At 46.6% G+C, this 14,321-nt stretch overlaps 1 long non-coding RNA gene across 1 annotated transcript; it reads right to left on the minus strand.

Moving 5' to 3' along the window:
* Positions 1 to 9,190: 9,190 nt before the first annotated feature.
* Positions 9,191 to 10,272, minus strand: LOC138850674 (uncharacterized). Its single transcript, XR_011390768.1, has 2 exons — positions 10,222 to 10,272; positions 9,191 to 9,774 (listed from the first exon to the last, which is right to left on the minus strand). It is a non-coding gene; the product is annotated as an uncharacterized lncRNA (long non-coding RNA).
* Positions 10,273 to 14,321: the final 4,049 nt, after the last annotated feature.

The following is a 14,321-nucleotide window of genomic DNA, read 5'->3' on the forward strand; positions in this document are numbered from 1 at the left end:
TTAGTCCTTTCATTATGATCAATTGTGAACAGAAATTGATCACTTGGACTAGTGAGATGGCATTGGTACATGCCACCTTGATGGGATTAAGTTGGAGTCCCTTGGTATGTTTCTAACTCTACCATTTGGGGCAAGTCAGCTTGAGCATGTCCCAAATTGTACATCTCTTCCCTCTCTTATTCCCACTCTTATGTTTAACAGGGATCACAATTCAGTTAAATTTCAACACTTAAGAATAACTGTGTATTAATTACAGAATTAAACCAGTCATATTAAGTAGAACAGACAAAAAAAAAACTACTAAGAGGGATAATGTATTAAGTTGTTCATTAACAGTCAGGGCTATGCTGATCAAGTCACCGTTTCTCATAGTGTCCAGTTCACTTCAACAGGTTTCCTTTTTGGTGTTCAGTCAGTTGTCGCCGATCAGGGAGAACATATGGTATTTGAATATAGCCCTACCGTTCGACCCAGCCATCCCACTCCTTGGAATTTACCCAAAGGAATTTAAATTGGCAAACAAAAAAGCGGTCTGCACCCTAATGTTTATTGCAGCAAAATTCACAATAGCCAAGACCTGGAACCAACCTAAATGCCCTTCAATGGTAGACTGGATAAAGAAATTATGGGATACGTACTCTTTAGAATACTATACCGCAGTAAGAAACAACGAAATCCAGTACTTTGCAACAAAATGGAGGAATCTGGAACACATCATGCTGAGTGAAATAAGCCAGTCCCAAATGGACAAATACCATATATTCATTTTCTTAATGATGTCTTTTGATGAGCAAATGTTTCAATTTTGATGAAATCCAATTTATCAATTTTTCTTAATGGTTAGGGATTTCTGTGTTCTTTCTACAATATCTTTGTATATTATCTTGCATTTTCTTCTAGAATTGTAATACTGGTGCATCTTTCAGTTCACTGATTTTTTCCTCTGTCATTTTCTCTTTGTTCCTGAGCCCAACTAGTGGGCTTTTTATTTTGGTTACCATATTTTTCTTTTCAATAATTTCAGATTGACTCTTTCATAATAGTTTCTACTTTTATATCTTCTGCTTGCTGAGAGTTTAAATTTTCATTTGTTTCAAGAGAATATGTAATTGCACATTGAAGCATCTTTCTGAATACTAGTTTAAAAGCTTGAACAGATAATTCCAACATCTAAATGATCCTTGTGTTGGCATCTACTGATTGTGTTGTACGTTGTGATTTTCCTAATTCTTGGCAATCTGAGTGATTTTCTATTGAAATCTGAACATTTTGTGCATTATGTTATGAGAGTCTGGATCCTATCTCAATTTTCTATTTTAGTTGGCTGTCACCCTATTGAGTTTAGTGCACAGGTCCTGGCTTAATTATGTGGACTGTCATTCCAAAGACAATTGAGTTTTCAGAGTGCTTGCTGTGCGATTCTGTCTGCTCCGCTGTGTTTCATCAGAGACTACTCGAAACACTGCGTGACATTCCATGCTGTAATTCAGCTCTCATGGTTTTTGTTTGTTTTGTTACTGTTGTTCTATTCAGCTTGATAGGCTGGTTAATCAAGGATTTGCCTAGGAGTTCACATACAGGTTTAAAGATCCCTTTTTGTTAGTTTTATCTCTTGTAAAGTCCTCATTTGGATAGGTGAGTGCCATTGCTGGGTGGTGATGGGGATCCTGCTGAATAGGGCAAAGTCTGGGCAGCTCACAAATGAGGGCTTGCTTCTTCACCAGGAGCAAGAGGGAGAATGAGAGGGGAAGAGAACCTGCAAGATGGTAGCAGCCTTTTGTAATCTAATCACAGAAGTGACATCCAGCGGCTGGCGCTGTGCCTTAGTAGGCTAAGCTTCCACCTGTGGTGCTGGCATCCCACATAGGCAACAGTTCATGTCCTGGCGGCTCCTCTTCCACTCCAGCAGTGCAAGATGGCCCAAGTGCTTGGGCCCTTGAGCCTGCATGGGAGACCCTGCTCCAGCAGTTGCAGCCATTTGGGGAGTGAACCAGAGGATGGAAGACCTTTCTCTCTGGCTTTCCCTTTCTCTCTCTCTCTCTCTCTCTCTCTCCCTCCCTCCCCCCACTTCTCTCTCTCTGTAACTCTACCTCTCAAATAAATAAATAAATATTTAAAAAAAGAAGTGACATCCAATACTTCTGCTATATTCTATTTGTTAGAAGCAAGTCACTAACTCAGATATAAGTCACAATAAAAATCATATCAAGCCATGAATAAAAAGGGCTGGGATGACTAAGAGTTGTTTCAGAAGCAACCTACCATAGTTTTCTTTAATTCCTTTGAAGTTTTGGGGGCTGCCCTTGTGGCTCAGCGGGTTAAGCCACTGCCTGTGATGCCGACATCCCATTTGAGCACTGGTTCGAGTCTCAGCTGCTCCACTTATGCCTGGGAAGGCAGAGGAAATGGTCCCAGTACTGGAGCCCCCGCCACCACATAGGAGACCCAGATGGAGTCCCTGGCTCAGGTTTGGCAGGAGTGGATTAGTTTGTTGCAAGAGACAGTTGTTGGGAAAAGGGTAAGCCCGGCCCCTCCTCAGTCTCTGGCTCCTTTGCACAGAGCCAGTTCTTCTTCCACTTGACCAGGTTGTGCTACAGCCAGGGCACTCTCGCCAGGATGCCAGCACCATGCTGTTCAGACCTCCCAGCCACCTTATCAGGAGCCAAATAAACCTCATTTTAAAATAAATAACCAGCCTTGGGTATTCTGTTACAGTACACAAAAGAGACCAAGACATTTGCTGCCTGCAATATGTTGTCAGGCCCATCTAGAGAGTTTTTTTAATTTTAGATAGTATAGTTTTCAGTTCTAGAATTTCTTTTGGTTCTTTTTTTTTTTCTTTTGGTTCTCTTTTTCACAGAAAAGTCTTGATTTTTGGGTTCTGTCAGGTAGTTCTTAAATAAGTGAACACTTGATTTTATCCAACTGTCAAATGAAATAATCAGACTCTGGTTGGAAAATCAAGGATATAGTTTATTCAACTACTCAAACTGAGGACTTCTAAAGACTTAATTAATTAATTAGCTTATTTTATTTGACCAGAAGGGAGAAAGAGATCTCCTATCTGCTGGTTCACTCTCCAAATGCTTGAAACATTTGGGCCCGGGCAGGCAAAAGCCACGGGCTGGGAACTCAGTGAAGGTCCCCTATGTACAAGGCAGGGATCCAACAAAATGAGCCATCACCTGCTGCCTCCCAGGGTGCACACTGGCAGGAAGCCAGAATCGGGCTTGGAGCCAGGACTCAAACCTAGGCTCTCTGATATGGGATGCAGGCAGCCCAAGTGGTGCCTTAACCACTCTGATAAATGCTTGCCTCCAAAACGAAGATTTAAAACCAGAGTGAGGGTGGGCATTGTGATGCAGTGGGTTAAGCTGTTACTTGGCACCTCTGCATCCCATACTGAGTGCCAGCTGGAGTCCCAGTTCCTCTGCTTCTGATTCAGCTTCCTGCTAATGCAATTGGGAGGGATGTTAATGATGGCCCAAGTACTTGGGTCCCTGACACCCATGTGGGAGACCCAGATGGATTTCCAGGCTTCTGGCTTTGGCTTCTGGCTGTTGTAGGCATTTGGGGAGTGAATCAACCAGAGGGGAAAGAGAGAGAGGCAGAGACAGAGACAGAGAGACAGAGATCTTCCATCTGCTGGTTCACTCCCTAAATGGCTGTAACAGCCAAGGCTGGGCAAGGCCAAAGCCAAGAACCTGGAATTCCATCCAGGTCTCCTACGTGAGCACAGGGGCCCAAGAACATGGGTCATTTTCCACTGCTATCCTTGGCACCTTAGCAGGGAGCTATATTGGAAGAGGAACTGCCAGGACTCAAACTGGTGCCACATGGGTTGTTGGCACTGCAGATGGCAGCTTAACCTGCGGTGCTACAATGCTGGCCCCGATGAGTTTATCTTTTTTAAAAGGTTTATTTTTTATTCATTTGAAAGACAAATAAATAGAAAGATCTTCCATCTGTTGGTTCACAACAGCTGGGCCTGGGTTAGGAACCAGGAACCATGAACTCCATCTCGGTCTCCCATGTGGGTGGCAGTGATCCAAATACTTGAGCCATCTTCTACCTCTCAGGTGCATTAACTGGGAGCTAGATTGGAAGTGTGGACTAACAGGGACTCGAACTGGCACTCTTGATAAGGAATGCGGGCATTCCAAGTGGCAGCTTAACCTGCTGTGCCATAGCACCCACCTCCCCATTTAATCCTTCAGCGTATGGCTATCTGGTTATCCTTGACCATTTATTGAAAAGAATATTGTTTCCCCCATTGAATGGTCTTTGACATTTTCATTTTAAAACTCAGCTAAGCATGGTTATATGGGCTTTCTTCTGGACTCTCAATTCTATTCCCTGGACCCGTGATTATATGCTTATCCTTGTGCTGATACCACACTGTCTTGAATACCCCTGCTTTGTAGTAAGTACTGAAAGTGAGAAGTGTGAATTTTCCAATTATGCTCCTCATTTTAAAGATCGTTTTGCCTATTCTGGGTCCCTTTTACTTCCATATGAATTTTAGAAATATCTTGCCAATTTCTACAAAGAAGCTAGCTGGAATTCTTCTGAGAAGGACTGTTTCAAATTTGGAGATAAATTTGGGGAATACTGCCATTTTAACAATATTTTCTTCTGATCCATGAACACAGGATCTTTTTTTTTTTTTTTTTTTTGACAGGCAGAGTTAGATAGTGAGACAGAAAGAAAGGTCTTCCTTCCATTGGTTCACCCCCCAAATGGCTGTCACAGCCGGCACGCAGCGCCAATCTGAAGCCAGGAGCCAGGCGCTTTCTCCTGGTCTCCCATGCGGGTGCAGGGCCCAAGCACTTGGGCCTTCCTCCACTGCACTCCCGGGCTACAGCAGAGAGCTGGACTGGAAGAGGAGCAACCGGGACAGAACTGGTGCTCCAACCAGGACTAGAATTCTGGGTGCCAGCGCCGCAGGCGGAGGATTAGCCTAGTGAGCCATGGCGCTGGCTCTATTTGTTTCTATTTTCTTTCATTTCATTTTTTTTTAAGATTTTATTTATTTATTTGACAGGTAGAGTTACAGACAGTGAGAAAGAGATAGAGAGAAAGGTCTTCCCTCCGTTGGTTCACTCCCCAAATGGCCGCCAAGGTTGGTGCTGTGCCAATCTGAAGCCAGGAGCCAGGAGGAGTCCTGGTCTCCCATGTGGGTGCAGGGGCCCAGAGTACCTGGGCCATCCTCTGCTGCCCTCCTGGGCCACAGCAGAGAGCTGGACTGGAAGAGGAGCAGCTGGGACTAGAACCCGGCGCCCATATGGGATGCCGGCGCCGCAGGCAGTGGATTAACCAAGTGAGCAACGGAGCCGGCCCCTATTTTCTTTCATTTCTTTCACCAATGTTTTGTAGTTTTCAGAGTATATGTTTTCCTTTTTTTAAATTTACTTATTTGAAAGGCACACACACACAGGGAGGAGAGGGAGGGGGAGGGAAAGATCTTCCATCTATTGGTTCACTCCCCAGACGGCCGCAATGACCAGGACTGGGCCAAGCCAAAGCCAGGAACCAGAAGCTTCTGGGTCTCCTACATGGGTGCAGGGGCCCAAGCACTTGGGCCATCTTCTTCTGCTTTCTCAGTCTCATTGGCAGAGAGCTAGATTAGTAGTGGAGCAGCTGGGACTCAAACTGGCACCCATATGGGATGCCAGCACTGAAGGGAGAGACTTAACCTTATACACCACAATGCCAGCCCCAGAATATAACTTTTCTTAAAAGATTTATTTATTGGGGCCTGCGCTGTGGTGTAGTGGGTAAGGCCGCCACCTTACAGTGCCGGTATCCCAATATGGGCACTGGTTCGAGACCCGGCTGCTCCACTTCCATTCCAATTCTCTGCTTTGGCCTGGGAAAGCAGTGGAAGATGGCCCAAGTCCTTAGGCCCTTCACCCATGTGGGAGACCCAGAAGAAGCTCCTGGCTCCTGGCTTCAGATCGCACAGCTCCGGCTGTTGCAGTCAATTAGGAAATGAACCAGAGGAAGGAAGACCTCTCTTTCTCTCTCTCTCTGCCTCTCTTTCTCTCTCTGTATGAGAGAGATTTATTTATTTATTTGATAGGCAAAGTGACACAGAGAGAGGGAGATACAGAGAGAGAAAGAGATCTTCATCTACTGTTCATTCTCCAAATGGCCACAATAGCCAGGATTGTGCCAGGCTGAAGGCAGGAGCCTGGAGCTTCTTTCAGGTCTCCCACGTGTGTGGCAGAGGCCCAAGCACTTGGGCCATCCTCCACTGCTTTCCCAGGCGCATTAGCAGAGAGAAGGATCAGAAGCAGAGCAGCTGGGACTTGAACCAGTGCTCCGATGTGGGACATTGGTGTCCCAGGTGGTGGCTGAACACACTTCACCACAGCGCGGCCCCACAGAGGGTTAGTTTTACTTTCTTTTGCTAAATTTATTCCTATGTATTTTCTTCTTTTTGGTTCTATTATAAATGGGTTTTCTTAATTCAATTTTCAGATGTGATTTTTAAGTACTTTGTATGCTACACTCTTCCTCTCCTTTCCTTTCAAGGTTCCAATTGTATTTACTGCTTGATTTTTCCATGGGTAAATGATATTCTGTTTTTCTTCCCCTCCAATCTTTGTCTCTCTGCTTTAGGTATTTTTTTTAAAAGATTTATTTATTTATTTGAAATTCAGGGGCCAGCGCCGCGGCTCAATAGGCTAATCCTCCACTTAGCGGCGCCAGCACACCGGGTTCTAGTCCCGGTCGGGGCGCCGGATTCTGTCCCGGTTGCCCCTCTTCCAGGCCAGCTCTCTGCTGTGGCCTGGGAAGGCAGTGGAGGATGGCCCAAGTGCTTGGGCCCTGCACCCCATGGGAGACCAGAAGAAGCACCTGGCTCCTGCTCTCGGATCAGTGCGGTGCGCCGGCAGCAGCGCACCAGCCATGGCGGCCATTAGAGGGTGAACCAACGGCAAAAGAAGACCTTTCTCTCTGTCTCTCTCTCTCACTATCCACTCTGCCTGTCAAAAAGAAAAAAAAGAAAAGAAAAGAAAAAAAAGAAATTCAGAGTTACACAGAGAGAAGAGAGGCAGAGAGAGAGAGGTCTTCCATCTGATGATTAACTCCCCAAATGGCTGCAACAGCCGGAGCTGTACCGATCCAAAGCCAGAGCCAGGAGCTTCTTCCAGGTCTCCCACATGGGTGTAGGGGCCCAAGGACTTGGGCCATCCTCTACTGCTTTCCCAGGCCACAGCAGAGAGCTGGATCGGAAGTGGAACAGCCGGGTCTCGAACCGGCACTCATATGGGATGCCGACACTTCAGGCCAGGGCGTTAACCTGCTGCGCCACAGTGCCGGCCCCTCTGCTTTAATTTTGGTGATTCTTTTTGCCCTGTCTTCACATTCACTGATCTTTTATTCTCTTAAAAAAAAAAAAAAAAAGCCTGTATATTTTTTGAAAAGCAGAGTGGGGTGGGGGAATCTTCCATCTGCTGATTCACTTTCTAAGTGGCCACAATAGCCAGGACTGAGTCAGGCTAAAGCCAGGAGCCAGAAACTCTTCCAGTCTCCTCCATGGGTGACAGGGACCTACACACTTGAGCCATCATCTGCTGCCTCTCACAGTGTGCACTAGCAGGAAGCCGGATCAGGCCAGGCCTCAAACCCTGGGCCTGATGTGGGATGCAGGAGTCTCCAAGCAGTACCTTAACCACTGCACCAAACAGCCCTAACCCTTTCTTCCGCAGTCTCTACTCTGCTATTAAACCCATTCAATGAATTTAATTCAGGTGCATTTTTCAGGTCTAGAATTTTCATTTGTTTATAACAATACATTTATGATATTTTCTTATTTGAGAGGGAGGGAAGGAGAAGGGGAGAAAACATAGAGAAAGAAAAAAGAGAGACAGAGAAACCCATGCACTGGTTTACTCCCCAAATGTCCACAACAGCCAGGTTGGGCTGCAGCCAGAGCCAGGAGCCATGTACTCAAACCAGGTCTCCCATATGGGTGGCAGAAACCTAACGAATCAAATCATGATCTCTGCCTCTAACAGTCTGTGTTGGTAGGAAGCTGGAGTCAGGAGCCAGAGCCGGCAACCAAATCCAAGCACTCCAATGTGGCACATGGCCGTCTGAACCACGAGGCTAAATGTCTGCTTCCATTCATTTCTTTCTTTTATTTTTATTTTTATTTTTTGACAGGCAGAGTGGACAGTGAGAGAGAGAGAGACAGAGAGAAAGGTCTTCCTTTTGCCGTTGGTTCACCCTCCAATGGCCGCCACGGCTGGCGCGCTGCGGCCGGGGCACCGCGCTGATCCAATGGCAGGAGCCAGGTGCTTCTCCTGGTCTCCCATGGGGTGCAGGGCCCAAGTACTTGGGCCATCCTCCACGGCACTCCCTGGCCACAGCAGAGAGCTGGCCTGGAAGAGGGGCAACCGGGACAGAATCCGGCGTCCCGACCGGGACTAGAACCCGGTGTGCCGGCACCGCAAGGCAGAGGATTAGCCTAGTGAGCCGCGGCGCCGGCCTCCATTCATTTCTTTTTATCTACAATAGTTCCCCTTGGTTACAGCAAACATTTTCCTACTTCTGGCCATATGTCATAATTTGATAGTGTAGTCCAGATCCCGTGTATAAAAGAACTGCAGGGAACGAAGTACAATACTACACTTACAGCCCCTTCCTCTAACAACCAGAGGCCGTGATGAGCATTTCTGTGGTCTCGGAGAAGCCCCGAGATGGGGCCATCTCCACTGTAATTAAGCAGATTTCACCTGGGATTAATCCAACTCCGAACCAGCTTCTCGGCATCTGATGTGGGAAGGGCTCGGTTCACTTGCAGATACATTCTGTTCACCTGCTGACCAGGTCTCAGAATACACACCCACCCCAACGCTGTGCAGGACGCGTCATTCGTGCATCAGTTCCGCCTCCATGCTATCTTCTCAGCAAGACCTAAGTGGGGACAACAGGGCTGAGGGCAGATTTGCTGAGCCAGGAAATCAGGGTTCTTTCAGGCCCAAGCTGTCCTAGCGTTCCCCAGTTAGCTTACACTCAGTTATAATGTGCCCTCCTAGACAGCAGGCCTACCACACCCACACCAGGAGCCCAACTCCTGGGCTGGAAGCTGACCAGCGCTCTGTCACCTAGGAATTCTTTGGAATTCAGTTCATCAAGGCTTCCTCACAAATACTTTTTGTCTCATGGAAAAGTATAATTTATTTTGTCTGGGTTTCTTTTTTTTAAGATTTTATTTATTTAAGAGGTAGAGTTACAGTGAGAGGGAGAGAGAGAGGAAGGTCTTCCATCTGCTGATTCACTCCCCAAATGGCCAAAACAGCTGGAGCTGAGCAATCCAAAGCCAGGAACCAGGAGCTTCTTCCGGGTCTCCCACGCAGGTGCAGGGGCCCAAATGCTTGGGTCATGTTCCAGTGCTTTCCCAGGCCATAGCAAAGAGCTGGATCGGAAGAGGAGCAACCAGGACTAGAACCAGCACTAGAACCAGGATGCTGGTGCTGTAGGTGGAGGATTAAGCTACTGAGCCACAGAGCCAGCCCCCTGGGTTTTTCTTTTTAAGATGTATTTATTCATTTCCATATTTTTGGAAAGGAAGAGAGAGTGGGAGGGGAGGAAAAGGAAGGGGGTACGAGAGGAAATCAATCTTCCATGTGCTGGTTCACTCCTCAAATGTCTGCACTGGCCAGGGCTGCCAGGCCAAAGCCAGGAGCCTGGCATTCCATCCAGGTCTTCCACGTGGGTGGCAGGAACCCAAGCACTTGAGCCATCATCTGCTGTCTCCCTAGACTGTGTGATAGCAAGAGGCTGGATCAGTCAGAAGCAGAGAAGCTAGGACTTGAACCAGGTACTCTGATATAGGGAGTGGGCGTTCCAAGGGGCATCTTAACCGCTGCGCCAGATGCCCACTCCTGTCCGGATTTTTCTTGTTTTGCCACATTTACCAAAGGTCTCTTTTTTTTTTTATAGTTTTTTTTTGTTTTTTTTTTTTTATTTTTTTTTTTTAGATTTTTTTTAAACTTTTATTTAATGCATATAAATTTCCAAAGTACGACTTATGGATTACAATGGCTTCCCCCCCATACCGTCCCTCCCACCCACAACCCTCCCCTTTCCCACTCCCTCTCCCCTTCCATTCACATCAAGATTCATTTTTGATTATCTTACCAAAGGTCTCTTAAGGCCTTCCATATAATCCAAAGTGGACGTCTAGGCCCACACTGTTCCAGTACTTACCAGCTGTTTGATACCAGGTAAATTACTTCAGCCGTTTAAGCCTCAGTTTCCTACAGAGGAAAATGAGGCAGCGCTGATGCATTTGTTAATCAACTGGGTCTCTTTTCATTGCAAGTGAGTGAACATTTGAAATTAGCTTAAGGCAAAAACAAATGTTTGGTTTTTTTAAAAGATTTATTTATTTGAAAGTCAGTTACAGAGAGGAGAGGCAGAGAGAGAAAGAGCTCTTCCATCCGCTGGTTCACTCCCCAACTGGCCGCAACGGCCGGAGCTGTGCTGATCCGAAGTCAGGAGCCAGGAGTTTTTTCCAGGTCTCCACATGGGTGCAGGGTCCCAAGTATCTGGGCCATCCTCCACTGCTTTCCCAGGCCACAGCAGAGAGCTGGACCGTTAGTGGAGTGGCCGGGACTCAAACTGGCACCCACATGGGATGCTGGCACTGCAGGCGGTAGCTTTACCCACTATGCCACAGCACCGGCCCCAACAAATGTTTTAAAAAGGAATTTATTGGTGGGCACAACTTCAAGTGCAGGGTAGGGGTCTGATGCAGTAGCTTACACATCCCAGGGCCAGTTCTACATTTCTCCACTAGGCTGCTCTTCTTCATGTACTGAATGTATTATTACATTTCTCTTCTTGTGATAAAGTAAGTCCTTAGTAAATATTTGCTGGGGAAAAATGTCTAAAACATCTATGGACCTTAAACTTCCTCTGCATTAAAGCAAAGGAAGTAGCCTCCTTCTCTTCCGGGATTCCAAGTAAGGCTCATTCTAATGCGCTGTCTAGGCAGCCAGCTGGGTCTAGGTGAGCTGGAATTCTTACAACCCTGCAAGTAATGTTTCTCTCTTTAACTGTTGGTTTGATACACCCCCCCCCTCCCAGGATGCACCAGACTCATCCAGAAACAGGATGCATGCTAAGACCCCACCCCATGTGTATATCCGATCCAGGTACCACCCCTGACCTCATAAAAGGCTTAGGATGTGGGAGAGCTCTTTTCAGCACAGGCCACGTTCAGCGATACAGCTCTTGTTTTCTCTCTCTCACAACAGCCCTCTGGCCCACTCTTGATGGGCATTTCTCCGTGTGGGGTGGTGGCCCACGCTCATGCACGTTTGTTCCCTCACCGTTAAATAAATCCTGTTCCTGCTTGTGTTCGTTACTATCTCTGCGTGAGACGACCACCTGGACTGGAAATGAGACACTCATGCCCACATCAATCATTGGTTCCAGTGGGGTCATGTGCCTGATTGGGAACATTCTTGAAAATACAGTAAAGAAAGGGAAATACAGAAACTAGATGAACAATTTGCTACAGTTTAAAAAGGAGCAGAGGGGCCGGAGTTGTGGTTAAGCCACCACCTGTGAAGCCAGCACTTGTAGGAGTGCTGGTTCAAGTCCTGGCTGCTCCACTTCGGATCCAGCTTCCCCTAATGGGCCTCAGAAGGCAGCAGAAGATGGCCCAACCCTGCCACCCATGCAGGAGACGAGGACGGAGTTTCAGGTTTCTTGCTTGGGCCTGGCCCAGACCTGGTTGTTGAGGCCATTTTGGGAGCGAACCAGCAGATGCAAGATCTCCATTGTGACTCTGCCTTTCAAATAGATAATCTTAAAAAAAAAAAGTCTCTAGGATACTTACAACACTGGTCACCTCTGGGGTGGGAAATTATATGACTGAGAAAGATTTCTCATTATATATCCTTTTAACTTTGGAGTACTGAGTCACATAATTACCAATTTTAAAAATTAAATGAAAGATTTCAACATAGTTGCCAAAGTACTCAGTGTTTTCCCTCCAGTACTGAGTTGTGTAGTCAGGGTTAAAAAGCACTGGCCATGGGGCAAGGCTGTGGCAAAGCAGGTAAAGCCTCCGCCTGCAACAGAGGCATCCCATGTAGGTGTTGGTGTGGGTCCCAGCTGCTTCTCTTCCAATCCAGCTCCCTGCAACGCGTCTGGGAAAACAGCAGCAGATGGCCCAAGTGCTCAGACCTCCGCCCCTACCATGTGGGAGACCTGGATGAAGCTCCTGGTCATCTGGGGATGTGAACCAGTAGATGGAAGATCTCTCTGTGTCTCTCCCTCTAACTCTGACTTTCCAATAAATAAATAAAATCATCACACACACACACACACACACACACAGGCCAAATGGGTTGGGTTCTCATTTGTGCAAAGGCAAGAAGCTATGCTGTTTTGAGCAGGCAAGGAACCTGTCCTCTCAGAGTTTTAAATCATCAATTGCAAAGGACTTCATAGCTTCCTCCCCTTCTGGTCTCCTAAACTAAGTTCTATCCTGTACCAACCGACTGCTCAAAAAGATAGAGTCTTGGGGCCGATGCTGTGGCACAGTGGGTAAAGCTGCAGTGTGTAAAGCCTACAATACTGGCATCCCATATGGGACCTGGTTTGAGCCTCAGCTGCTCCACTTCTGATCCAGCTCTCGGCTGTGGCCTGGGAAAGCAGCAGAAGATGGCCCAAGTGCTTGAGCCCCTGCACCCACATGGGAGACAAGGATGAAGTGCCTGCATCCTAGCTCCAGGCCAGCCCAGAGGCCCAGACCTGGCCGTTGCTTCCTTCTAGGGAGTCAATCAGCAGATGATCTCTCTCTTCCTGCCTCTCCCTAACTCTCTCAAATAAATCTTTTTAAAAAGAAAAAAAGATAATAGTCTTGAGGTGGGTGTTGTGACACAGCGTGTTAGGCCACCACCTAATACCAGCATCCCTTATAAGCTCTGGTTCGTGTCCCTGCTGATTCACTTCTGAACCTGGAAAAGCAGCAAGATGGCCCATACGCTTGGGCCCCTGCCATTCATGTGGGAGAACTGGATGGAGTTCCCAGGCTCCTGGCTTCCGCCTGGCCTTTGCAGCCATTTGGGGAGTGAACCAGTGGATTGAAGACCTGCTTATCTAACTCTACCTTCCAAATAAATAATTTTTAAGGACTGAAGTTGTAACTTAAAAATACAGTCTTGGGAGCAGGTGTTCAACCGAAAGATTAGGATACCAACATCCCACATGCTTCCTATCCTGGGAGGCAGCAGTGATGGCTCAAGTAATTAACTGGGTTCCTGCCACTCAAGAGGGAGACCTGTTCACGGTTCCAGTCCCATCCCCAGCACAGCCCCAGCCATTGCAGGCATCTGTGGAGTAAACCAGCAGATGGGATCTCTCGTCTTTGTCTCAAAACAACAAATCCGCATTCTGCTTGTTCTTGTTCACACTGTTTAAAGAACAGAAGTGCTGGGGAGGTGAACCTGTAGATCTAGTCTTGTTACCACCTCACATTTCTGTCCTACTTTCTTAAAAAGAAAATGTTAAGGCACAGAATTTTCCAGATATACAAAGACAAGAGGCAGGCCTGCTTGTCTCAGAGCTGTTTATGGGTATCGGATATAAAGGCGTCGAGGTAATGCTTTCCAACAAATACAATTAAGTCTTCTCTTTCACTCATATTTTACCTCTAGCTAAATACAATCTAATGGGATTTGCTTTTCCTTCATTCTACAGCCAAGGCTCAGGACTACAAGGTATCTTTGTGTGAAAGGGCATGTACCTACTTTAAGACTTGATTTACAGTCTGCTTTTCTGACACTTCCAGTTGGGCTGATTTCACAAAAATGGGCACGCCCTGCATGTCATTTTGGAAAAGCTTGTGGGTACAGAACACAGTAAACCTACCACAGGATCACAGCACGGGATCTTGCTGGAAAGACTGCGATTTGCTTCTCCACTGTGACTGATCAGTGATGAATACGTAGGTTAAGAAAATGCTGTCTGCTGAAGATTTTCCCCGTAACTCAAGTTGGCAGGGCCCTGATCAAACGCTAAATCCCATCCTTCCACTTGACACCAGCACACAGTGCACACTCCCTTTTGAGGACAACTATGCATTCACATCTCACAGGTGCTATTTATGACTCAAAACACTGCAGGGCTAGCGTGAACAGCTGGAAGATGAAGTTAGGAAGACAATTCCACTTATAATACCATCAAGAAGAAAAAAGTACTAATGAAAGTATGAAACATTTATGCAAGAAATTAAGGGAAACAAATGAAAGATATCTCATGTTAATGGATCAGAATTATTAATATGAAGATGT

Source organism: Oryctolagus cuniculus, chromosome 7 (assembly GCF_964237555.1).
Source record: "Oryctolagus cuniculus chromosome 7, mOryCun1.1, whole genome shotgun sequence".
NCBI lineage: Eukaryota > Metazoa > Chordata > Mammalia > Lagomorpha > Leporidae > Oryctolagus > Oryctolagus cuniculus.